We start from the raw sequence: 12359 nt of genomic DNA, 5'->3' as shown, positions 1-12359 counted from the left end.
GAGCGTTTGTGAGGGGCTAGTTGCTCTGAAATACTGTCCCTCAACCAAGAACCTCACTGATGGTTTCACGAAACCGTTAACCTTCCAGAAGCACAAGGAGTTCTGTGAAGGTCTGTGTTTGGGGTGAGCATTGTTGCTTGTTTCCCCCAGATGCAGGACAAGAGGGGGTGTGGAGTTTGGAGTTTACAGGGTTAAAACTCCTTGGTGTCCTGTATCTGGGGAGGGGCCTGACGCAGGGCCATACGTCAGACGCTTTGCCTGTCTTTGTCTGTGAGAGTTGGTTTCACTTTAGACTGAAAGACGCAGCAGAGAGACTGTGTGTGCTTTAGCACGGGAAAGATGCCGGAAAGCTCTGATGGAATGAGACTGATTTATGGCTTGTAAATAAAACGCTTTTAGAGATAGCAACGAACTGTCTCTGGACTGATTTATCCCTCTATCTCACACGGACTGCAGGACCGCTGCAACTCTGTTTTCTTGCCCAGGTCAGCCCCAGCAGAGCTACGCAGGGGAGCGCTGACTGGACGGCAGGATTTTATTAGCAAAGGTTATGGGTCTTCCGTGTTTCCTGCCAAGTGTGAGGAGGGAAGAAGACTGCCAGCTCTGAGCTGCTTTGAGCTCCTGCCATAAGGGCTGTGGGAGATGCTGGTGGAGAGCGAAGCCAAGAGAAGGCTGCTGCTTTGAAGGACCGGCTAGCTGGCAACGCGTGAGTACGCTTAAGCCCTGGGGGGAGGAAGATGGCTGCTGCTCAGCCACAGCAAGGCCATGAGAGCTAAAATATCCCCTTTGAAAGGCTCAATGGGGCCAACTGGGAGGCCTGGAGCAAGCGCATGTACTACTGGCTCAAAGGGAGGCAGCTATGGGAGTGTACGCAGGCCGATCCAGTTCTTCTTTTTTTTTAATAATATTTATTTCATTTTTCACAAATACAAAAAAATTGAAAAAAACAAAGTACAATGGAATAAGAGAAAAAAAGAAAAAACCAAAAATTAAAATTAAAAAGACTACATAGAAAACCTCCCCCCACCCCACCAACAAGAAAAAAGCAAAAAACAAAGACATTTAAAAAAGAAAACACTTCCATTTTTCAAAATTCCATCCTTCTGTAACTTATTTCCTCGACCTCCTCCCACCTCCCTTTTTGTATTCCAATTATTAATTAAATCAGCAAATTCTTTCCATCGTTCACTGTTTACTCACTTATTTATCTTAATCCATTTAAACCTTACCCTCCCATCAACCATCTAGAAAATTATCTATACTCCAATCTAATAAAGAGAGAAAAGAAAAAACCCTTAAGTCTTATACCCTTAAATCCTAATGTCTTAAATCCTTATCATATTTCCACTAAAGTCCAATAAATTTATTCCACCATCTTCCAACATTCCTTAATTATGCAATATTATACTAAATGCTGTTTTAGAAAATTCCCAATTTTTCCCCACCATCTCTTCCCCCTGGTTTCGGATTTCATCAGTCTTTTCTGCTAATTATCAGTCTTTTCTGTCAGTTCAATTAATTCCATCAACCCGGTGCTCTTATATCTGAGGCTCTTAACTCTTCTCCCTGGTCTGTCTGCAGGTTTCTTTCAAAACCTGAAATTAAATCCCAAAGGGCTTTTTTTCTCAGCAGCTCCTTTATTCAATTTCAACATGCTTGCCCAAACTCCATGTTCAAAATTATAATCCAGAAGGTATTCCAAAGCATACTCCACAGTCTCTTTGAGGTTACGGAAATCCATTTTTCCAAGCTTTCCCGCAGTGCCACCCTCCAACAAAAAGTCCATCCATCTTGCCTTACTCAGTCCAAGTGGGGCACTGCCTCTCCAGATCTGACTTTCAACGTCCATAACCTCGAACTTCAATTTATGTCCATCAGTTTGAAACTTGAATTTCATCTTGCAGAGACAAAACAGGTTGTTTTGGTTGTCCCATCCTCTTCTCCAATACTTGCCCTTTCGAAGTTGGTTCCACATCCCGAACAGCACCTGTTGGATTACTCACTTTCTTCCCCAGCCTGGTGCTGCAGCTGCAGAGGCTGAGAGGGCCGCAGGCGCAGCAGAAGCTTGTGAAGCAGACGTGGCTGATGCTCTGGAAAGAGAGCAAAGGGTGCTAGCCATCTTAAGGGCCAGCGTTGATGCTTGGCTGTTGCCAAATCTGCAAGGGAAGAAGCCCTGGGTTGCGTGGCAGGCACTGAAGACGGCATGTGAGGCCGCAGTGGGAGCCAGACCAGAGGGGGCTGGAGGATGCCCAGAGAGAGCAGTGAGCCCAGTGGGGGCTGGGACTGTTCCGGGAAGCTGTTTCTATGCTTCGACACATCTGTGTGATGGTGCTGGAGAGAGGCTGAGAGCTGGGAAGAAGAGGAAAGCAGTGGCAAGCTGTTCCTCAGGAAGCTATGCACCCAGGAGTGGGGGTGCAGGCCGTTCCAAGAGCTCTGGGAAAGCCAAAGTCTCCGAAAGTTGTTTGTGCTTTGAGGTGAAGTCCAACAGCGAAGGGCATTGTTCTGCAGAGGCTCTGGAATGCAAGGTCAGCAACCTGCTAGGAAGGCAGATAAGTGACGGTTCTCCGATGGCGAAGCGTGAGAACACCAGCAGAGGCCTTGCAACCATGGCAACCAGGAAGGACACTGGCAGAGACCCCATGGGGGTGCGAGCGTCGCCATGGCAACCTTGGAAGACTGCCAGAGAGCCACGTTGTCTCTTGTTGTCGATACAGGAGCCACCCACAGCCTAGTGCCATCTAGTGGGCTCCTGAGAAATTGCAAGAAAGTTAAAACTGGTTGTTTTGTCTTGATGGCAGATGGCTCTAAGAGACAGTTAACTGAGACTGGTTTTTTATACTGTCCTTTTATAGATCATGAGGTGCAAGCTTTTGTGGTGCCCGAGCTTGCCCATTCTCTTTTAAGTGTATCAGCTCTGATTGCTGACGGTTTTGATGTGCTGTTTACTAACAATATGTGCTATTTCTACAGGGATGGGAAGAAGCTCCACAGCGTTGAGGGGAAGGACAGGCTTTTTCTGGTGCAGATGCCTGTTGCTAATGTTGCTGTTGCAGAGTCCCCTGAAGAAGCACAAGTGCAGTGTGCAAATATACCACCACACCATGATTGTTTACACCTCTGGCACAGATGCTTTGGGCATGCAGGGTGGTCATATATTAAGAAAGCCACTGAGAACACAGTTGGGTGTGGGTTCAAAGCATGTGATAAATACTTAGATTGTCAAGCTTGTAAGCTATCAAAAACTACAACATGCACATATCCCAGGTCAGAAAGAAGGACCAGCAAAACCTTTGAGCTGGTTCATGCAGATTTATGTGGTCCGATGCAGGTAGCTTCTTTAAGTGGATCGAAGCATGTTTTGGTTCTAATTGATGATTTTTCGAGACACACCTGTCTGTTTACACTTAAACACAAGTGGGGTGCGGCTGCACTGATCAGGGATTGGATCACAGCGGTAGAGCTGCATTTCTCTGCCAGGGTGGTTTCCTTTCAATCTGATTGGGGGGCGGAGTTCACAGGTTCTGCGCTGCAATATTTCTTCAGGCAGAAAGGTATCAGTCATAGATTGACTGCCCCCTACAGTCCGCAACAGAATGGAGTTGCGGAGAGAAAACACTGCACGCTCCAGGAAGCAGCGAATGCTATGCTAGCAGACTCGGGTCTGCCGCAGCGCTTTTGGGCAGAGAGTTATAAGACAGCATGCTTTGTTCAGAACAGGGTGTTCAATTCCAGTGTGGGAGACACTCCCTATTTTCTGCTGCATGGTAAGAAGCCTAAAGTGGATTTCTTGCGTGTGTTTGGCTGTGAGGCTTGGGTCCTCATTCCAAAGGCCACTCACAGAAAGGGTGAACCAAGATCTAGGGAAATGATCTTTGTTGGCTATGAGCCGGGCTCAAAGGCGTGGCGTTTCGCATACCCTACTGGCAACCAGTCTAAGCTGCTTATTAGCAGCAGTGCTGAGTTTTGCGAGCAGAGTGGGTGGAAACATCTTCACGGGAACCCGGATCTTCTCTTTGACTCAGATGAGGAAGAGGAGGAGGATGAAACTGAACCTGTTGCTGAGGTGCACAGTCCACAGCCACAGAGTCCAGAGCCGGGGTCTCCAAGGGAGAGGCTCCAAACCTCTCCAAAGGGGAGTCCCAAGACCCCTCCACAGGTCTCTGTCAAGTCTGAGCCAAGGAGTGAGCCATCCTCGCCAGCAGACCCAGCTGTAAGGCCTAAAAGGTGCAGCAGGTCAGAGGGGGAGGTTTCTGAGACAGGGGATGGTGTGGCTGGCCCAAGTGAATCAGGCACAGTTCCAGAGTTCATGCTGAGAAGGTCAGCAAGGTCAACCAAGGGAAAGCCACCAGAAAGATATGAAGCCACTAGCGTCTGGGTAGGTGTGGCTAGATGTGAACCTGAATCATTTGAGGATGTTCAGAAGTTGCCTCAGGAAGAAGCTAGCAAATGGCATGAGGCGATGCAGAAGGAAATGAACTCAATGGAGTCTCTTGGTGTGTTCTCACTCACAAAATTGCCGGCTGGCGAGCAAGCTGTGAGTTGCAGATGGGTTTATCGCCTTAAACCCACAGAAGCTGGAGAACCACAGTACAAAGCTAGATTAGTAGCTCGTGGATTCACTCAGAGGAAAGGGGTCCACTTCACGGAGGTCTATTCGCCGACCTTGAGGGCCGAGACTCTGAGGATGCTTTTAGCTTTTGCTGCACAGAGAGGTTGGAAGGTGAGCCATTTTGACATGGATGTCGCCTATCTGAACTCAGACCTCCAGGAGGAGTTGTACATGCTTCCTCCTCCAGGTTTTGAGGTCAGTGGGCCAGGCATCGTGTGGCGGTTGCACAAATCCATCTATGGATTACGCCAATCTGCCAGAAATTGGAACATGTGTTTGAATGAAGCCTTAGAAGAGCTAGGTTTCAGGAGAAGTGTTGCTGACAGCTGTCTCTACCTTAAAGGTTCAGGTGAGACACAGCAAGCTGCTCAGATTTTTGTCGATGATATTTTATACATAGCACAGACAGGTAAACAAGTGGAGAAGTTTGCTTGGGAGCTAGAAAGCGGTTCAAGCTCAAGCAGCTTGGAGACGTCAAATCGTATCTAGGCGTAGGGATAACTAGAACAAAAGATGGAAGCTTCTTGCTCAGCCAGAAAGGGAAGATTGAGCAGTTGCTTGAGAAGTTCAGAATGTCTGAGTGTGCAGGTGTCAAAACTCCCCATGGAAGTTGGATACGTGAAAGAATGTCAGCAAGTAGAATGCGCTGTGTTTGAAAATGCTGAACTCTTTCAATCAGCTGTGGGTAGTCTACTGTATCTGTCACAGTGGAGCAGACCAGATATAGCGTTCGCTATCAATCTGCTCAGTAGAGAGGCTTCGAGTCCAAGTGTACAGGCCTGGAATGGTATTAAACTGGTGCTACGTTACCTGCAAGATACCAAAGACTTTTGCCTCAAGATGTCAGCTGAGGGTGGTGTCAAGCTGACCGCCTGGGTGGATTCAGATTGGGCTAACCTTGAGGACCGCAAGTCAGTGTCAGGCCTAGTGGTGAAGTTTGGGAACTCAGTAGTTGGGTGGAGGTCCCGGAAGCAAAGTCTCATAGCGCTTTCGTCTACTGAAGTTCACTGCACCATCTGAGGTTTGCAGAGAACTGGAATTCTATGCGTGTTTGGTCCAGGAACTCTGTGGAGAACATTGTCTACCCATCGTGGTGCATGAAGACAATCAGCTGTGCCTCAAATTGGCCGAGACGGGGCAATTCAAGGCCAGGACCAAACATCTGGACATACGTTTTCAGAATGTGTGTCAGAGCGTTTGTGAGGGGCTAGTTGCTCTGAAATACTGTCCCTCAACCAAGAACCTCACTGATGGTTTCACGAAACCGTTAACCTTCCAGAAGCACAAGGAGTTCTGTGAAGGTCTGTGTTTGGGGTGAGCATTGTTGCTTGTTTCCCCCAGATGCAGGACAAGAGGGGGTGTGGAGTTTGGAGTTTACAGGGTTAAAACTCCTTGGTGTCCTGTATCTGGGGAGGGGCCTGACGCAGGGCCATACGTCAGACGCTTTGCCTGTCTTTGTCTGTGAGAGTTGGTTTCACTTTAGACTGAAAGACGCAGCAGAGAGACTGTGTGTGCTTTAGCATGGGAAAGATGCCGGAAAGCTCCGATGGAATGAGACTGATTTATGGCTTGTAAATAAAACGCTTTTAGAGATAGCAACGAACTGTCTCTGGACTGATTTATCCCTCTATCTCACACGGACTGCAGGACTGCTGCAACTCTGTTTTCTTGCCCAGGTCAGCCCCAGCAGAGCTACGCAGGGGAGCGCTGACTAGACGGCAGGATTTTATTAGCAAAGTGGGTGCGTGATTTTTTTGGTGCAAACTGTAGCCATGGACATGCTATGTGATCTGATGGTGAATTTGTGGTGACCCAGTGCAAAAATCCTGAGGATCCGTGTGGATCTGTGCTTTGTAACCACGTTTTAAGTGGGGAGGGAAGGAAAAGCACTCAAGGGACAAGAAGCACGCTTGGGGTGGGTGGAGAAGGATGCTGCTAATAATGCAGAAGAGGGGTTTAAGGGGAGAAGGCTCCTCTCCTCTCCCGCTTTGCTCCTTTAAAGCAAGCAGGGTCTGCTTCTCTCCCTCCTCCCCGGCTCATCCCCCCGGCTTAGCGAGCTGAAAAACTTTGCTGCTATTTAGTGAGCTGAGTGAGGAGGAGGGACAGAGAGCCTGCTTGCTTTAAAGGAGCCAACTCGTGTAAGCGGCTCCTCTCCTCTCCCGCTTTGCTCCTTTAAAGAAGCAGGCTCTCTGTCCCTCTCTCCTCCCCACTCAGTGGCTCTTCTCCCGCTTTGCTGTTTCAAAGCGAGCCACGGAGGAGGGAAGCATTCGCTCCGTAACACGCACAGACATTTCCCCTTACTTTCTAGGAGGAAAAAAATGTGTGTTATGGAGCAAAAACTACGGTATATTGCGTTTAGATTTCCAATCTTTCTGCATCTTCATGGTTGCTTAAAAAAGAGAGATTCCTCTTCCCATATCATGGGATGCATCCAGTAAAACAACCTCTCATACCCTTTCAAAGACTAACAGTGGGATTTCAAAATGGTGGTGAGGGCTGCCACATCCCCTGGGCAGGATTAATCCAAGGGGACCAGAGCTCAAGCAAGATCCCCTAAGAGCAAGCGGCTGGTTTCTCCTTCTCTCCCCCGCTCCGCTGTGGCTTCCTTTGTGTGCCTGACAATGCATGTCAGATGCTCAGTATTTAGGCCTTAGTTAAGGGCATATCAACCAGCTGAAAATGGCAGCAGCACTGAGATAAATTCAACAGAGTAAATAATTTTTTTACGGGTGTAAAAGTGGAAAACTGATTTGAATGGTTTAGTAAAATATGCAAGAATGTATAATATATAAAATGAACCATGGAAGGAGAAGAAGGGAAGTAATTATTTTACAGTTTGTAAAATGTTTATTTTGAAACGTAAAATAGAAAACTTAATAAAATTTATTATAGAAAAGGGCACAGCAACCTTCACCAACCTGGGGCCCTATATGTGTAATGGACTACAACTCCCATCAGCCCCCAGCCAGCATGCCTTCTGATAGGAAACGGGAATGAAATACACAGAGGTATCACTCTTCAGAATGTGACACCACAACCCAAATATAATGCCCAAAGGATGGGGGGGGGGGTTTACTTCCAAAGCAATGTCCAGAAGTGAAACCAGCAGAATTTTTGATCCTTAACCATCACTGTAAATAAAGTACTTCTGCATGAAATGCTTAGTAACTGTGGAACTCCCTCCCACAGGAGGCAGTGATGGCCAGCAACTTGGATAGATTTAAAAGAATATTAGAGAAATTCATGGAAGAGAAGGCTATGCATGGCAACTAGCCATGGTGGCTATGCTCTGCCTCCACAGTTGGAGGCAGTAATGCTTTTCGATGCCGCAGGAGGACTGAGTGCTCTTATGCTCAGGTCCTACCTGCGGCTGTCCCATTGGGGCATCTGGCTGGCCACTGTGAGAACAGGATGCTGAGCAAAATGGGGCATTGGTCTGATCCAGCAGGGCTCTTCTTAGGTTCTGATGTCAACAGCATGTCTCCCACCCAACCACTTGGCCAACATTTGGGAGTCAGCATCACCGGAAACGTACCTCTAAGAGTTCACATTTGGATATGTCAAGTATATCATCAGCTCCATCTTCCTTTGCCTGCTGAGAGACAGACAGGTGAGCTGCATTTGCAAAAATCAGAAATAAGATGGTTGCCGGTCTTATCTTAATTGCTCACTGAATGTAACCAAAGATATATATATGTATATTTAGGGAGGGTCATGTGAGTAAGCCCCACTGCGCCCATGTTGCTTACAAGTTTCAAGTTGTCAGAGGTGTGCTCCAAGCCCTGCCAAAAACTTTGGGGAAGGGCTGTAGCTTGGTGGCACAGCATTTCTGTTGTATGCAGAAGGTCCCAGGTTCAATCCCTGGCACCCCCAGGTTGGGTTGGGAGCATCCCTTCTCTGAAAACCCTAGAGAGCCACTGTCATTCAGTGAAGGCAATACAGATGTGGTGTCCCAACAGGGTGAGTCCCAATCAAAGGTGGGTGTCATGCTTCGACAGTGTGACTCCTCATCAGAGAAGAATCAGGAGGCTCCAGCCTTACACCAAGCCCTGGGTCACACTCCATCTGGGGGTGAGGAGTGATGAGGCCTAGGACAGATGACCAGACCAGGGGTGAGTTTGGCCTCTGGAATTGAGGTTGGACATGTCCTAAGCCCAAGGGAAAACCTTAAACACCAGGTCCATCCCAGTCCATCTGGAGAAGTGCCCAACTACAGGCAAGGTCTCCTTGGGGTGTAAAACCATCTTCTCAAGCAGACCCCTGGAACAGGAGGGAGATGATAGGATTCGGCTGAGGTTGAGGTGTGCTTACACCAACTCCAGCTCAAAAATCAGTGCAGGGCTGGAAGAGCTACTAAGAATGTTTATATACCAGCTCAGTGCCCTGCCTGCTAGCCAAGCTTCTGCCCAGGCCAAACCTGATCTTGGAGTGTTCTGACATTGACTCTCACCTGATCCCTGTTGGGAACTCTGCTGGTTTGGTTCCCCACTCCTGGTGGAAAGCCTCTTCTGCAGAGTTTTCCACCAATAAGAGGCATGTTTTTCTGGGTGTGTGTGTGGAATAGGCACCAGCTGATCCCCTGAGGGTTTAGAGCCTAACCCTCTAACCCCCCCCCAGCTGCATCATCCCAGAGTTGGCATAGTTTTATGAAACAAATTTTCACATGGCAGCAGGGCTTTTATACTGTGGATCTGCTACATCCATCCAGCCTGCTTGGGATTCATCTGTAACAAGGGACAGAAAAGACGAGGTGATGACATTCTTTCAAGGTTCCAGAAGATTCCTCAGAACCCTAGTGGAGCCCCCACTAGCCTGAAGAGTCCCAGCAACCTAGCTCTGGCCGAATTGCCAGGCACATTTGGTACTCAAGGCGCTTGCGGGTTTCATTGCTAGGTTTCCTTTTACGGAAGAAGAGCGGCATCTTCCTCTTTTCTTCCCTTTATCCCAATTCAGAGATTGAAAAAGGAAACGAAAGGCAGGAAGGCAACCACAACCTGAGCAACAGGAATTACATCTCTGTCAGTGTGAGAAGAAGCTGCTCATGTAGGACGAGTTCTGCTCAAGGTGCCGCCCTCTGGAGAAGTTGGGGGCAGGTGGTGGGAGACAATAAATCAAAACACATTTATGAATTTTCTTTTTCATAACCCTTCTGTAGTTCAGGGGTGGAGAAGCCTTTTTTGGCTCAAGGGCTACATTCCCTTGTGATGAACCTTCCAGGGGCTGCAGTGGTGGGGGGCAGATACCACTTGCGAACCTCCATCACATAAAATTGGCCAGGGTGGTGGTGGTGGTGCAGAGAGGCCTGGCTTAAGGGGTATGTGGCCTGGGATGAGTGCAGAGGGCCATACAGACACCTAGAGGGCAGTATTTGGCCCCTCAGTTACACAAGCTGGAACATGTGTATAAGAAAGGGGTCAGCCACCGATGGCCACTGGACCAAAATGTGCCTGTAATCCTTCCACTCCCAGTATGATAAAGGCAACTAACTCCTGCTGTGTGTGTGAGCTTCCACACACATCCTCACATGCAGGAAAGGAGATAGTGCATAGCTCTCAACATTTCCCTTTTTTTAACGGAAATTCCCTAATCCCGAATAGGATTCCTCTCAAGAAAAGGGAAAAGTTGACAGCTATGGAGATAGTGGCAATGCTGAAGACTGCCATTGTTTTATCAACAGCCTGGTGTTACGGTAAAATCTGGGTGCGAGGCTGCTCTGCCACCCAGCTCATCGGACTAAGTCCGCAGGTCCCTGCGGAGGAAAATGAGCTCAGCCGGAGACAGGAGCAAGATGCAGAAGATCCAAGTTTATTGCGTAACAGGTTCAAGGCGAGATTGAACAGCGAGAAAGGGGTGACATGAACTTTTAAAACTTCCCTCCATGTCCCAGAATACAGTGCAAAATACATCACAGTTATATCATGAATACATTAAGAAGAGGTTGGGTTACACAGATGACATCATGAATACATTAAGAGGTTGGGTTACACAGGATTAACATATGGAAGAGGGAGGGGGGAATATGCAGAGCTGGAGATATGCGCGGATAAGCACATCCTGAGTACCAGTGATGAGAAGACAATGGTCCATGTATGCATAGTCTGCCACCTGGCATTGCCCGGAGGAAAGGCTTGGCAGAGTGATTTGACAGGATTAGGGTCTTCCTGAGAGTACGTGACACCTCGCTTGAGGGATTATGGAGGACAGGGGAGGTGTCATTTAGTCCTAGAGAAACTGAGCCGATTGGCACCAAAAGCAAGAAAATTGGTGCCGTGGTTGATTTTATATGATTTTTTAAAGATTTTAGTCCATTTTATATTGATAATTGAGATCGGAAACAGAATGGATACATTGTAGAGAGATTTGACACTTATATGAGTTCACAAGTTTCGATTCCATTGTTCTCCCAGCGGGGAGCCGTCAGCAGCTTGTCAAGAGGTTAAATGAGGCGTGCAGGAGCTCGCTGAGCTAGGTCTGCAAGACGAATGCATGGTTCTGATTGGGTAGAACGCACCCGTTCAACAGATAGGAAATACAACTTTATACGGTCTACCCATAGTAGAAATAGAGCAGGAGGGAAGGCATAACATGTTTGGGCTTATTTCGCCCGTAATAGCGGATCATTGTAGGAAAGGGGAGAAGGAACTTTATTTATGGGGGCTTGGGGTAAAGTGTGGTGCTTGTGCAACGGTGTGGGGGCTGAGGGGTCCATGTGGGGCTGGGTGCCCTTGAGGTCATCACCTCGGACCCTCTGGTGACTGGCGGAAGGGGTGAAGAAGACATGCCCCCCCCTTTCCGTATCACTGGCAAGGTAGTGGGTCAGGATCTAGAAAATCTACTGAAAGCTGGAGGAATTGGAGCAGACCTTTAAAATTGGCGGAGCTGAAAAGGAAAAGGGGAAAGAAAGGAAATAAAGAAGCCAGCAGGGAACTCTTAGCACATCTGGGGAAACCCCAGAAAAGTGGAAAAGAGCCTGGAACAGCTTCCATATTAATTCTAACACCCAAAGTGACTGAAAGAGCCTGCCAAGAAGGACCTGTTGATTGAAACTCCAGCATTTCTGAATTAAATAATAAGATAACTTGCCATGGAATTACAAACAGGAAATAATATGGAGATGTAAACTTTGGAACCATTGTAAGCCAATACTGTTTGCGACAATTACAAGCAGATAAGTACAAATTAAAGAACATCTTAGCTTCTTAAGCACATAAATTTGGAGCCGCAATGATATAATTTTTCCTTTCTTCTGCATTCTGGATTTTTAAATTATCTTTTACCTTCTTCTGCCTTTTTTATTTTACACCCTGTTATGTACTGAGTGAATAGGATCCAAAATGCAGCAGTCTGATTGGTCCTAGAACAATGCAGCAGTTGGATCTGCAGGAGCCACCCAATCCAGCTCCAGATGGAAGTGAATCCACAACCTGATTGGCCTACAGGAGAATTCCGGAATTACCCAATCACGTGCAGCCCATTGTGTAAATAATGTATATAAAGCAGATACTTTGAGGGGACATTCATTCCTCCTCACCGCTATGAGCTGAATAAAGAGCATGAAATCCACTCTCGACTCAGAGTATATTTCACTGGCAACAAAGGTGGGATCCCTGCTGCTGCTGCTCTAGTGAGTGCTGGGTGGGCCACTCCCTTTCCTGCCAACTCCATTCGCCCTAGGGGGCGGACCCTGCACTCACCGCCATAGCTTAAGAGGCCTGAGGGAGGCTTCCGGGACACTGCTGCTGCCTGCATG

At 47.7% G+C, this 12359-nt stretch overlaps 1 long non-coding RNA gene across 1 annotated transcript; it reads left to right on the top strand.

Annotated features, from left to right (window-relative positions):
- The first annotated feature begins 10315 nt into the window (after positions 1 to 10315).
- LOC310668747 lies at positions 10316 to 11128 on the top strand. Its single transcript, XR_014506830.1, has 2 exons — positions 10316 to 10546; positions 10585 to 11128. It is a non-coding gene; the product is annotated as an uncharacterized lncRNA (long non-coding RNA).
- The last annotated feature ends 1231 nt before the right edge of the window (positions 11129 to 12359 follow it).

The sequence above is a fragment of the Podarcis tiliguerta genome (assembly GCF_965153285.1).
Source record: "Podarcis tiliguerta genome assembly, chromosome: W".
NCBI classification, from domain to species: domain Eukaryota; kingdom Metazoa; phylum Chordata; class Lepidosauria; order Squamata; family Lacertidae; genus Podarcis; species Podarcis tiliguerta.
This window is presented reverse-complemented; position numbering and strand designations above follow the sequence as displayed.